Raw genomic sequence first — 14064 nt, forward strand, 5'->3', positions numbered from 1 at the left:
AGGGGAGTTGTACTAGACTGGCTTAAAAGTTACTTAAATAAGAGACAACAGTTTGTGAAATTGGGGGATTGCTGTTCATCATGTTTGGATATTGCTTGTGGTGTACCCCAGGGGTCAGTGTTGGGGCCAAAATTGTTCATCCTGTATATCAATGATATATGTAAAGTCTCTACATTATTGAAATTAGTGTTATTTGCTGATGACACTGATATTTTTTGTTCAGGGGATGACTTAAATCAATTGCAGGAAGTCATTATGGAAGAAATTAGTAAACTAAAAACTTGGTTTGACTATAATAAATTGTCATTAAACCTGACTACGACTAAGTTAATGCTGTTTGGAAAGAGGACACGTGAAACAAGGGTGCAGATACAAATAGATGGGGTGGATATTGAAAGGGTTTTTGAAATAAAATTCCTTGGAGTTACAATTGACTATCAAATTAACTGGAAATCGCATATAAAACATGTACAATCTAAGCTGTCAAGAAGCATCTCAGTAATAAATAAAGCAAAGCAGGTTCTGGATCACAAATCACTCCACATTCTTTACTGTTCATTAGTCTTACCATACTTAACCTACTACGTGGAAGTCTGGGGGAACAATTATAAAAGCTCATTAAACTCAATAAGTATACTTCAGAAAAGAGCTGTACGCATCATCAACAAGGTTGGATATCTGGACCATACTCACTCACTATTCTTACAGTCAAAAACATTGAAATTTAATTATATTATTTTGTATCAAACTGCACAAATAATGTATAAAGCCAACATAAATAAACTCCCAGGAAGCATTCAAAAATTGTTCAGCACACGAGAGGGTGGTTATAATTTAAGGGGGAATTAAAATGTCAAAATGCTTAGTTATAGAACGACCATTAAAAGTTTTTGTATTTCAATTTGTGGAGTGAAACTATGGAATGGTTTGAATGTGGAGTTAAAGCAATGTCCAAACATAAACCAGTTTGAAAAGAAGTATAGGTACATGATATTCCAGAGGTACAGAGATGAAGAAGGGCTTTGATATTGGGTTGTTTGTGTTACAGAAGAGTATGGGGCTGCCCATTGAGGCAGTGGTGTTGCTGTAGTGGCATGATACCATTTCCATGATCACTAGTGGTAATGGTGTGACTATGTATGTGTGTAGTGTGCATGTGTATGTATACATCTATAATTTATGTATATACAAGTTCATTAAGTTTGTACATAGAGTGAACAGGTAGTTCTAGCTCAGAGTAATTTATGATTTAAAGAAAAGGGGTGGTATTAAATAAGTGTAAACTTCTTCTCACTCCTTTTCAAATATGTAAAAAAAAGAAGAAGAAAAGAATAAAAGAAAGTCCAATGCACATTTGTTTTCGTTTTTTATTCTACATTGTTTTCATTTTGTTATAATGGCTGTTAAGGCTATAGCACTGTATTGGATCAGGCTAACTCTTGTTTTTATGCATATTTGAAATAAAAATATATCAATCAATCAATCAATCAATCAATAATAGTTTTGAGAAATTAATACAACCAGAAATTATGTAATGTGTTATCGCATGCATCAGCAGTCACATTAGGAGTCTTGGTAACTTGTTTTGAAATGCTTCTATCATAATTTTTATAGCAAATAATTTATAGTGATAGATATCGTCATCGCAGGAGGCTGCAATATATATCGCAATATAGATTTTAGGCCATATCATCCATGGAGGTGTTGCCTCTCAATCCATCCCATGTGAGCCCTAAGTTTACGTGACAACACGTTAAAGTAGTCGTGACAGACCCAGCCGAGTCACTCTCTTTGGCTTTAGGATCTCTTTTGTTTTAACCGACAAGCACACACGCACACACACACACTGCCCCCGATCATCTTCCAAACAACAGAATGGAATAACATAAAACATACTACATCAGAAGACAGTTTCATAATCCCACATCTGTGCATTTGGTGCTCCTTTGTCAACATTGTTTTACATGAATGTTATAGCTTAATGGAGGGAAGGGGAGGATGGTGAGGGGGGATGGTGCGGTGGCTGTGCACAAACCACTGTGTGTTTGTGCGTGTGTCTGTGTGCGTGCGCGTCGGTGTGTGTGTGTGTGTGTGTGTGAACCAATGGCCTGGCAAGGCAGTGCACAGAGGAGCTTATCACTCGTTGGTCCGCTAGCTGCGCACTGGCTAGGCACACAAAACAAACAACAACCATCAGTGGTATTAGTCATCATCATAATAATACATTTGATTCCCTTTAAGTGCTTTTTAGTTCTGGGTGGTTTTTGAGGCCCATCCATCCATTTTCTACCAATTGTCTCCCTCGGCCCATTATATATAAAAAAACTAAATCTAACTTTGGAGTCCTCGATTGAAAGAAAACTTGCAGATAAGAGTTTAGAATAAGGTTGCCAACTCCCTAAAAAGGGATTGTTATACCATTGGACTCAAACCTTAATTCAATGAAAGTAATATCAGTACAAAGGAAACATATCATTATTTATTTATATGATTGATCATTTATAACAAAATTAACAGAATAAACTCTGTTAATCTAATTTTTTTCCCATTTAGGATCGACACAGCGAGACAATCGGGTTACGATTTAGCTTCGTGTTTACACCAAATGCCCTTCTTGACGCAACCAATGCTGGGGAGGGCTGGAACGCATGCCACAAACACCATCACCAATACAGTAACAGAAAAGACTGTGAATTCTGTTATTTTATTCTCTCATTAGTGACAAAGGTGTGTTGTAAAAATTGTCCTTTTACTATAGTAATTTCCGCACTAAAAGCCGCTACTTTTTTCTCTCACTTTGAACCCTACGCTTTGTACAATGCTGCAGCTAATTTATGGATTTTCCAGGTTCACAAGTTTTAAGCCTAGTCACATCAGACCAATACAATTGTTCACATTAAATCAAACGCACTCACACAATCATTCAGTCAGCCATTTAGCGCGTTATGGACTAACCCTCATTGATGAAATGCACACTATGCAGCCCCAAAGCCGACGACTATCGACCATGGCCATCGAAAAAGGAAACAGCCGCCGCATGGAATGGAAATCAACCACCACTGATGGGCTCTGAAAGGCTATAGCATGATTTGTTACAGGCACTGTCTTTTGTTTAATTTGTGAATGAACACAAGTGCCTGTGTAAATATATCATGTTTTTAATGAAAACGCCTACGGTTTATAGACTCGTGCGGTTAATATATGTCCATCCATCCATTTTCTATTGCTTTTCACTCTCGCGGTAGCGGGGGGTGCTGGAGCCTATCCCAGCTGCACTCGTATAAAATAATATTCACCCAAAAATTGTGTGGGTGTGGCTTATATTTAGGTGTGCTCTAAAGGCTGGAAATTGCGGTACCCATTTTGGATTTTTACGGTGTCCCTTTTCAGATCAATACGAGACATATATTTTTGTTAGCTAAATAAGCGACAATTCAATTCAAGGGTAGGTGGGAAACCCTGGGTGAGAACCTCAATGTTATTAATTTGTCATGCAAACAAGCATAAAGGAGTGAAATTAAAAAGACCTAACTGAGCACCCGATGTGGACTTTTAGATTGGTGATATTGGAATCAGGCGAGGAAAAAATCTTAATGATGGATTATTGTTAACGACATGTTTGGATGTCTTCTTCAAAGCACAGTGTCCTCGTTTAGCTGTGTTGGTAAACTGCAGTGCTATCTTGTCAAATCTATAGATAGGCCTGTGTCTTTTCTCGCTACTGCATTAGGCGCAGTAAGGGGGCAAGAGTGGAGCCGGGTTGTCTGACGACCCACATATTTTGTTTTAATGCGTATCAAGTCAAAGGCTTCGACAACCTTTACTGATCAGGTCTTTCTACTTCCTACTCGTTCAGTTCTAAAGGACAATTTATATCCAAAAGTGAGGGTGACGAGAAATATGGCTACATCATTCGGTCAGCATTATAAGAATCAATCTTTCCACCTGCCATATCCACATGCAGGATTTGGCTGTAGCCTACATATATTTATATGTACATATGCAGTATCTGAATTGTAAAATGCTTCTATCAGTGTTTTGGTGATGCAAGATCAGACCACCATCTGTTCGGGAGAAGCAATAAAAACCCACGCCTTTAATTCCACCCTCTGCCGGAATAATTAGGCCATTTATATTCTGCACTTGATGATTTAAGAGAAGACCGAGAGGAAAAGTCGATACCGGGACTATACGGGCGGCAGCATTCCGGCCATCAGCTTGTCCATGTCACTTTACTATTATGATTTATATATGGCCTTGCTACACGGCTTCACTAGGTAGCACCACTATAATATATACTGCAGCCTGCCATTAATCCTTCTCACCGATAACCTCAACATGCAAGGAAACTCCACTGTAAATCACACGTCACCCAGCCTTACGCCAAGGATGCTGTGAACATGCTTGCACCACCTCTGCAGCCTCCTTACCCCCCACAGACAGAAAACAAAGAATGGGCTAAATGCCATTATTTCATGTTGGCAAAACAAGTGAGTCATCAGAAGGAGTTGGTTCTCAATAGATCGATACAAAACGAGTGTGAAACGGAAATAACTCATCTAATTTCGTCGGAGAGTTTATAGTAAGGTCATTTTATGGGGTATTTGGCAAATCTGGAAACTAAATCGTTACCAAGAAATCTCTTCACCAATGTGTTTATAAAGGTGTCTAGTAACATGTCCTAAAAAGTTGAAATTCAACTACTGGGGGAAAGTTCGTAAAAAACTGCACAAAGTCGGGTACCATTAACCGATTTTTGAAAATTCGAAAATGCTTAATTTGGCCTTAAGTAACTTGTGAGGGGTCAAACTAGGGGTTCTTCAATATTCTGAGTTCATTGCAAGTATTTATTTTTCACCAAGACCACTCCCTGGTGGAAAAATGGCCACACCTCCTTTCCCAGGTCATCGTTCATCCCGACAATGCCCCCTACTCACACATACCATGCAGGGTATATGTAAAAAAATAATAATAATAAAATGAAAACAGATAATAGTTTATTCTTTACTGTTTGACATGATGAATGGGCCAAGTCAGTGTTTAGTGATGGTTGCTGTAGTTGATTGGCATTTCAATGTGAGGATGTTATGAGTTTAACATTAGCACCAAACAAGCTGGATCCATTTGCATCCCTTTTCTTTGTTGAACATGGGTGGACACAATATACTGCTTTTAATGTCAGCTACGTAAGTATTATTGAAATCTTTTTCTATCAATTTGAAATGTTTCACTTCACTGCATTGATTATAAGGTTAGAACTAAATGTTGTCATTACTAGTATTAAGAATTCCCTAGGCTCTATGTTTAACATTTCTGTTTTAATCTGCTTTTTTCTAAGAAAGAGTGTCCCTTTGATTTCTAAACTGATGTGTTTTGAGGGCAGAGTAGTTGATTGGATCCATTGGTAACATCATGGAGGATTCTGGACTACTAGAGCTGATTCAGCTGATTTATCCGGGGAGTACGACAGCTAGCCACATCCTGGATTGAGGGTGTTTTGACAAGGCAATCCGTGCTCACCTCCTCATTAGTGCAGCCATGTATCAGCACATCATGAAACATGCCTTCACTGAGGAGGAGCTTGTTAGAATGAGGACCTTTATGGAGATGGTAGATGATGGGAAGATGGGAGCCAGTCACACGGATCCAGTGGTGGTACTGTTTGAGCAGAGATTTGAAGGAACCTTCAAAAGACTCGCCAAATGGGGACGAACACCTGCACTCTGGGTGCAGTACCACCACATGGTAAATGTTATTAAGATGTTCATCCGAACTGAGCGGCTTGCAGACCACGATGGGCACCTGTCCTGCATTGCTACCTGGATGCTGGACATCTTTGCAGCTGCAGGCCATCATCAGTATGCCAAAGGTGCTGTCAACTGATAAAGGAACTGGAAACTTTGCCTGGTTACGAAGAGACCATCGAACGTTTCACTGCCCATGGGAACCATGTTGTCCGGTATTCCAGCCACGATTGGTCTGGCACCTGGTGTGACATCTGCATTGAGCAGACGTTAATGAAGGCGGCCAAATCAGAAGGTGGACTGAGCAGAGGGAGGATGAGAAGCAGTGATGCTGGCCACAAGTGCTGGGTGCTCACCCTCAGCCACTTCTCTAATATCAACAAGCATATGGAGGAAGGTGTAAACCAACATGCTCCACTCCACAGAGACCTTGGGAAAGCCCAGATGAAGCGTGATGCAGAGGCAGTTAAACTTGCCCTCCAGTGGTTCGAGGAGAACAACCCGTTCGACCACGAACGCAACAAAGAGATGCTTGTATCTTTCTCTACAGGATTCACAAGCACAGAAGATGACCAAGTCAATGCTGAGAGAGCAGCTGAAGTAGGGAGAGAGATGCAGAAAAAGCTGGATGGACAGTCAACGACATCAACCATGGAGGTGAAGTCAAAGGTGCAAGCCCTCTCATCTCTGAGATCATAGATTTGGGTCAAAATGAATGATCAACAAGTTGCACCGGCTGGGATACACTGAGTCTTATTCAGAGACACAAAACTACAAATACTGCTACCTTAATGACAGGAACGGAGATGGCATATGGACATCTTCCTGGACATACGCGCTACCAAGGATGCAGTGAGTCAGGCTGGTACTGCAATCTTCCACTACATCTACCATGGACCAGGTACTACTCTGGGTGAAGTTTGATACAACATCTTCTCACGTAAGGCAGCGGCTGGGCTGATCAACCCGGAGACTCTACCTCCAACAGAGGGTGCAGCAGCACAGCATTCGCTCCGTGCCTACCTACAAACTCGGGACTGGCTTCTTCTACAGAGCATGTCTCTGGACCCCAGTGACTATGGATGGACAATAGGTGTTCATGGTTATGAGCCAGTTCCAACTGTAGACGCCATGGCTCCTGAAGAGCTACTCCAGTTCACAAGCTGCAATTGCCATGGAGATTGCAGCAGTCTGCGATGCAGCTGCAAAAAGAATAGCGTCAAGTGCATCTCAGCTTGTGGAGTCTGTCAAGGCATTACCTGCAAGAATGCTATTCATGATGATGGCCTTTATGATGAATACTCAGAGGCAGACATTGACTCATAAAGCATTCCACAAGGGGGATCACTGTTTGCTCTGACTAATGTGAAACGAATTGTAATAAATGCAACTTTATGTAAATGGTAAAAGGGTGTGGCAGTTTTTCCACTAAGGAATAGTTGTAGTGAAAAACAAATGCTATAAATGAACTCAGGATAATAAAAAAAAACCCTAGTTTGACCCCTCACAAGTTACTTAAGGCCAAATTAAGCATTTTCAAATTTTCAAAAAATCGGTTATTGGTACCCAGACTTTGTGCAGTTTTTTATGAGGTTTCCCCCAGGAGTTGAATTTAAACTTTTTAGGACATGTTATTAGACACCTTCAGAAACACATTGGTGAAGAGATTTCTTGGTAACGATTTAGTTCCCAGATTTTCAGACGCTTCCCTTACTATTATAAACAAAGCCCACTCGGATATTAGTAGTTTAGCGTTGCAGAACAAAATGAAAGGCCACCAGAAGTACGTATCCAATGACACATTGCCTCATTCACAAGTTGTTACTTTTTTACACTGTGTTCCTGTTAATGATACACATTATCTTAAAGGCCTACTGAAATGATTTTTTTTTATTTAAACGGGAATAGCAGATCCATTCTATGTGTCATACTTGATCATTTCGCGATATTGCCATATTTTTGCTGAAAGGATTTAGTATTGAACAACGACGATAAGGTTTGCAATTTTTGGTCGCTGATAAAAAAAGCCTTGCCTATACCGGAAGTAGCGTGACGTCACAGGAGGAAGGATTCCTCACAATTCCCCGTTGTTTACAATGGAGCAAGAGAGATTCGGACCGAGAAAACGACGATTACGCCATTAATTTGAGCGACGATGAAAGATTTGTGGATGAGGAACGTTAGAGTGAAGGACTAGAGTGTAGTGCAGGGTGTATCTTTTTTCGCTCTGACCGTAACTTAGGTACAAGGGCTCATTGGATTCCACACTCTCTCCTTTTTCTATTGTGGATCACGGATTTGTATTTTAAACCACCTCGGATACTATATCCTCTTGAAAATGAGAGTCGAGAACGCGAAATGGACATTCACAGTGAAAACAGAGCAGTTTGTATGGTGACACATTGGGTCCGAATACTTCCGTCGCCGTCGTGACATCACGCGCATACGTCATCATAAATAGACGTTTTCAAGCGGAAGTTTCCCGGGAAATTTAAAATTGCACTTTATAAGTTAACCCGGCCGTATTGGCATGAGTTGCAATGTTAAGATTTCATCATTGATATATAAACTATCAGACCGGTAGTAGTGGGTTTCAGTAGGCCTTTAAATAACTTAAGTAACAAAAGTATTAGAATTTTGATTTGAGAATCAATATTAAAGCTGGTATCAGTATTGATCCACACATCACTAACCAGTACCCTAAGGACAGCCCAAGATACATACAAATGATCCCTTACACGTTTGTCAGAGGGTCTTGCTCTGTCGAATAGTGTGTCTACGCTTAATCAGAAAGGGTAAAACAGAAAATAAGCTGATGCAATAGTGTGCATTGAGACATTTTATAGAAACCCTAAGAGCTACAGTAAAAACGGACAGCAAGGATTTCCATGGTCGAGTGTTTGAAAGGGCAAAATACATACAAAGATCACTGTCTGAAAGTCAATAGTCTTGTCTGCAGCCGAAGGCCTTTTCTGCCCCACTTTTATCGAAAAGTCTCACATCCATATCAACACACTTGCGCTTTACCGTATTTCCTGTGTTTGACCTTCCCAAAGCTCAATAGGGACCTGTATCACTGAAACTTTGACCTTTTGTTCGACATATCTTCTTTCCCATTACCACCTCTTTCATGACGAGTTTTGACCCAGAGGTGTATGAGCTGTAATTTGTCATGTCCCTCCAACTGAGATGGGATGGCAGAGGCCTATAGGGCACAAGGCACCTTGCTACCTGAAACACCAACACTTGCACTTACATAATGACTGGTTCAGAGAAGATGCAAAAAGGGTTGGAAAAGCTATATACAGCCAGGGAACACAGGCGAGAAGAGCTCACAGGGATGTTGCAACCATGAAAGAAGAGTTACATTAATCATGACAATACCTTGAGAAAACAACCTCCACACCAACGCAAAAAGGCAGGCTTTCAAGAAGAGAAGGCAGCAGTCAATGCGGCTGATTACACAAGGCTAATGTTACTTGAGGGCTTTTAGGAGGAAGGGCTTTGGCTTCCTGTGCAGGCAGCCCAGCGTACTTCCCATGGAGTCGCCCAAGGCGTGCACACAGGACATCAGACAGGATCAGCTCCTTTGAGAGCTGCCTTCCTTATACAAGTTCTCAAACTCTATTCAGAGTTTGTCAACGTAGGTAAATAGTTTAGATGGGTTTTTCAAAGTCAGAAATGTTATTTAAATGGGTGATGTTACAAGTTGTCACATTCTTTGGACAGTTTGACACATAGAGCCTGGCCATGCCGTGCTATAAGATCCCAATGGCAGCAACATAGCAGCTATCACACATCACCTTAAATCTTAGCTGTGAACAAACTGCCTTTGCGAGACAAGCGTGGAAACCGATGACAAAAGGGACCTCATAAAAGGGGGGGAATGCAAATGAAACGATAAAAGATGATCATGCTGTAGCAAGACTGGTCCAGCAGTGGTATAGAAAAGACCAAAGAGCTCTGTCTGTGAGGTGATAATCAAAAGAGGGGAACCACGCTTTTAATAGTCTGCGATATCTTCACACATCGCAGCGTCACATCTGCACTCTCCGCCTGCACGTTAACTGTATTTTGCTCTTTCTCTCTTCGCACTTTCTTCCTCCTTCCTTATATCATCTATTTATTTATTTATCATATTCCCCACGGAGCAACACCAGCCTCAGCACTTAGGATCCATCAGGTACAAGGAGACAGGTTACACACAACAAACTCGACTGTGCCTGCGGAAAAGTGTAAATGTTCTTTTCAAGCAGCAGCGGTACTTCCAATACAAGAACTGTCAACAGATTGAAGACGCTGTGATTCCCACCGTCTTACCATACTCAGATTGAATATTTGAGTGTCTCTCTGGAGAGATTTTCAAGAATGAAGCGGCTGCAGGAAGCATTTAACTGTTGAAATTAAACAGACCAATAGCTAAACAAAAGGATTTCTACTCCAACCTATTTGAAAACAATGGTTGTACATTACTTCAAGTCAATGCTTTTAACATTAGATTTTCGTTGGGGGTTTGGCTAAATAATACCCCCCAGAGCAGACTCTTTTTAGTGAAAACGTGTCCAAAGGTATCAGGTCTATCAGGTCGTCCTCTTTGCAACCCCACTTTCATTTTGTCCTGTTTGTCATTCATGAATCCACAATGTCCCCGTCTGTACGCCCTCTACTGAAAGAAGGAGATAAGCAGGCACATGCAGGGGAGCAGCTGGGAGGTTTAGACTACCACTGATGGATGTCTCATGAAGATAATGCCCAAGGGAGGGTTCTATGTGGTGAGGTATGCTCTACCACAAAAATAAACAAAAGATCATTAAGACACAGCTGACCAGGCCATAAGATCATGATGACAGCAGACCCTTCTCAGTTGTGCTGCATTATAGTTAAATATAGACATGACGGACAGAATAAAGATTATTGCCCCATATGGTATCCAAACATTTTGGCATATTATATTAACACTGCAAAATTGCATTCACAATAACAAACATATTGTTAGATTATTACATTTTTGACATTAAAGACAAAAGCTTAGCATTATTATCTTTGTCTAGGCCAGTCCTTCTCAAATAGTGCAGCGGGTCCCCCTGAGGGGGTGCGGTGCGATGCGAGGCAGGGCGCGGGTGACACGGGGAACATGCTTTTTTTGCCGTACCACAATATGATGAAACGTATCGTATCACTTGGCTTCACTGTAGCCACGGTGTGAGACAAGGAAAGACCGGTGTGTTGTTTAATTTAATGTTAATAAGTTTACAGTGGTATGCAGAGGTATAGGTATAACAATTTTATAGACAATCTATACAATATTTATATTCATGGAGGAGAGTGGGGGTGCGCAAAATAATACATTTTTCCTAAGAGGGGGGCCCAACAGAAAATAATTGCGAAGCACTGGTCTAGGCAAAGGTGTTGAAGCTCAAACAATGCTAAGTGATTTAATGGTGATGTAAAAAAACATAAATAAACTGTACAATTTGACATATTGAGGTACATTGGTTTATTTCAGTAATTTAATCAATTACATTTTTTTCGATCAAATCATCCGTTTGCGCTGAGCTTTATGGCACAACATATCACACTTTCGTGACTTTGCAACCACACAGCAGTGTTATTTTTTTTTAGCCCAATGGTGGGTCATTTTGCAGCCATACTCCACGAAAAAAAACACACAAAACATAGACTTAGTCACCAAAGTGTGGATGCTTTGTTTGGGCACTTGATTCTGCAGAATGATATGTGGGCAGACGGACAAGTTTATTACGCGCACTGTTAGAATACAAACAGAATACATAAACCAGGGAAACGCAGTGATTTGATTTTGTTAAAAACTGAATAAAAGTGGAGGGCATGAAAACCCAAGTACCAACGTAATATATAGCCTGGCAACAAAAGTTGTCATTTACTATTTAAATAATTTGTATTAGAAGTGTGTTGCCCAAAATCTAGCCTAAATGCTGGAATTTAGATAGTTTAAAAGTGTCTTTAGTAAGCCCCACTGGGAACATGACATAGTGTTTTTAGCTTTAATGCTAATGAACTAGAATGCTAACATTACAGTCACATTTTCACAGCAACACCATGCTAGGTTAGCCTATTTGCTAAAAACAAAACAAAAAACAACAACACTTATAGCTCTCACGTGTGTAGTTGACTGACAAGATAGACAGATCTTTGCTCAATTATGTTTTAATATTTAGCGGGCCGGATTAAAGGGACCAGCGGGCTGGATGTGGCCAGCGGGCCGTAGTTTGCCCATCCGTGCTATAATGTCATCACGTCCACTGGGAAGGACATTTTTCCTTCATATCGTAATGAAAACACTGAATATAGAAAAATGTTTTGTCTTTTTATTAGGGCTGTCAAACGATTAAAATATCTAATTGCAATGATCATAGTTTGTTCATCTTTAATTCAAAATTAATCGCGATAATCGCAAATAAACATAATTTTTCGACGTTAACAAATGCACCCATATACAGATAATTTTCAAGTTTTTATTACCATGTCTGGACAATTAGTTTGCTTTAATGAAATGCTTTTTTTTTTAAAAAAACAGCTCAACACAAAAAGGACATGAACACACTTTTAATGAGAACAAAAAAATCACCTGCAGTACGTTGGTGTCTTGCCAAAGTTTGTATTTTGTTGGAATAAGTAGTGTGTATTCCTGCTGTAGAAGCAATTGCATTCAGAAGAGGATCTACACCATGTTTAGTTACCCGTTTCCCACAATAATAACACAAAATGTGGATAGTTTATAGAAAAGTGCTATATAAATCTAATCCATTATTATTATTATTGTTACGATCATGGTTTGATTGTCAAATATGTTTGGTAATGTAAAATATGATACTTATACCTGAATAAATGCTTCTGATATTCTGTACATTACATGTTGTAGAAGTTATTCATATTTGTTCTGCCGCATGACAATGTCTTTTTAAACGTATTTCCTTTTTATTAATAATGTGTGATATTCAGTCTAATAAACACTCTGTAATCGCGGACTATCAACCAGAGCATGTTATAAAATAATATACAATTGATTTCAATCTGCCACAAAATGTCCCCAAAATGCTTCCATCTGTTGAAAAGCTCTATGGAGATGATGATTTCATTTTCCAGCATGATCTGGCACCTGCCCACAATGCCAAAACCACCAGTAACTGGTGTACTGACCATGGCATTACTGTCCTCGATTGGCCTGCCAACTCCCCTGACCTGAACCCCATAGAGAATTTGTGGGGTATTGTGAAGAAGAAGCTGAAAGACACCAGACCCAATAATGTAAATGAGCTAAAGGCCGCTATTGAAGCATCCTGGGCATCCATAACACCTCAGCAATGCCACAGGCTGATTGCCTCCATGCCACACCACATTGATGCAGTAATCCGTGCAAAAGGATTCCCAACCAAGTACTGAGTGCATTAATTGACATTTTCAAATGTTTGATTTTGTTTTGCTGTTATAAATCTTTTTTTTTTACTTGGTCTGAGGAAATATTCAAATTTTTTGAGATAGGATTTTTCAGTTTTCTTAAGCTGTATGCCATAATCAGCAATATTAAAATAATAAAAGGCTTGCAATATTTCAGTTGATGTGTAATGAATCCAGAATGTATGACATTTTCATGTTTGTAGTTGCATTACAAAAAATAAAGGACTTTATCACAATATTCAAATTTTCTGAGACAGTCCTGTATATATATATATATATATATATATATATATATATATATATATATATATATATATATATATATATATATATATATATATATAGGGACAAGCTGTAGAAAATGGATGGATGGATATATATATGTATATATATATATATATATATGTATATATATATATATATATATATATATATATATATATATATATATATATATATATATATATATATACACACATATATATACATATATACTTACAAATACATGTTTGAATTGCAATTTCATTGTTTGCAATTTTTTAGATTGCATTATTTTTGTTGCATCTTCATTTTTTGATTGGTTGCATAAAATTACAAAAATGTATTTCCATGACAGAACTCTTCTCTTTGATACAGATGACAGAATTTTCTCACAGTTGGAGCTTATATTGCCATTATATTATCTTTTTTTTTTTATATAATAGGGGACCCGTAAAGCTATGTTTTTGCTGAATTTGGTCATTGTGTGGAAGGAAGTGATTTATTCATGAAAAAATAGGCAGCTATGTTTTATTACTTTAAGTAAATAACATGCATATTAATTTAATACCACAATAAGCTGGTTAAACTTTTAAAGATGTCCAATGTATGTATAGTTTGACAA

At 39.1% G+C, this 14064-nt stretch overlaps 1 protein-coding gene across 5 annotated transcripts in view; it reads right to left on the reverse strand.

Annotated features, from left to right (window-relative positions):
• tfb1m (transcription factor B1, mitochondrial) overlaps positions 1 to 14064 on the reverse strand; it is a 94490-nt gene that overhangs the window by 19901 nt on the left and 60525 nt on the right. The gene's annotated exons all lie outside the window — the stretch shown is intronic.

This window comes from Entelurus aequoreus, linkage group LG03 (assembly GCF_033978785.1).
Source record: "Entelurus aequoreus isolate RoL-2023_Sb linkage group LG03, RoL_Eaeq_v1.1, whole genome shotgun sequence".
Taxonomy (NCBI): domain Eukaryota; kingdom Metazoa; phylum Chordata; class Actinopteri; order Syngnathiformes; family Syngnathidae; genus Entelurus; species Entelurus aequoreus.